We start from the raw sequence: 967 nt of genomic DNA on the forward strand, positions 1-967 counted from the left end.
AATGAATTGTAGGCACGATTTTTGGATAGACTTCCTGCTATGGTCAAAGCTATTTGACTTGAGTGAGTGAATTTATTCTCAGCCCACAGAGAACAGGTTACATTAATTTAAGAAATGCTGTGTGTATTAAGATGGTCTATCCATAAAGTCATTCACCAACTGTTTCAATCAACAATGGTTCTGCTTGAAGGGTGGCACAGACATTAGGTGAGGGTAAGAATTTAGTTCATTGGCTGTGATAATTTGGAAAAGCATTCATCTCAGAAAAAGAGTAACTTATAAAGTCCTCTTCTTCAAACTTGATACAAGAGTTACAAACTTCAAGCAAAGCTTTCAGTCTCACTCTTTGTTGTTCTCTTATAAGTCCCTTCCCAATTTAATTGCCTCCATTTCTTTTGGGTATATAAATACTTTTAAAACATGTAAGCTGTTCTGAAAACCATAGTATACTGTAAAAACATGAAATAAACAATATTACTAGTAGAGAGGCTGAGATAGGAGAAACAAGATTTCAAGACCCTTATGTCCTCATATTATTGGATTTCAATAGATTAGGATATGTTGGTAATATTAATTTTCATATTAAGATATTAAGAAAAAGTAATTGTCACTTCCTGTTGTTTTTGTTGTAAGAGGTGGAATTAGGTTTGTGTGGGTTTGTTGAAAGATTATTTTCTTGCTTCTTCTGGGGTGTAGTTTCGCTCCTTATGTTGATGTTTCCCATGTATTATCCTTTGTAGGGCTGGATTTGTGGAAAGATATTGTGTAAATTTTGTTTTGGCATGGAATATCTTGTTTTCTCCATCTATGGTAATTGAGAGTTTTGTTGGGTATAGTAGCCTGGGCTGTCATTTGTGTTCTTGTAGGGTCTGTATGATATCTGCCCAGGATCTTCTAGCTTTATAGTCTCTGGTGAGAAGTCTGGTGTAATTCTGATAGGCCTACCTTTATATGTTACTTGACCTTT

Source organism: Mastomys coucha, unplaced genomic scaffold (assembly GCF_008632895.1).
Source record: "Mastomys coucha isolate ucsf_1 unplaced genomic scaffold, UCSF_Mcou_1 pScaffold1, whole genome shotgun sequence".
NCBI lineage: Eukaryota > Metazoa > Chordata > Mammalia > Rodentia > Muridae > Mastomys > Mastomys coucha.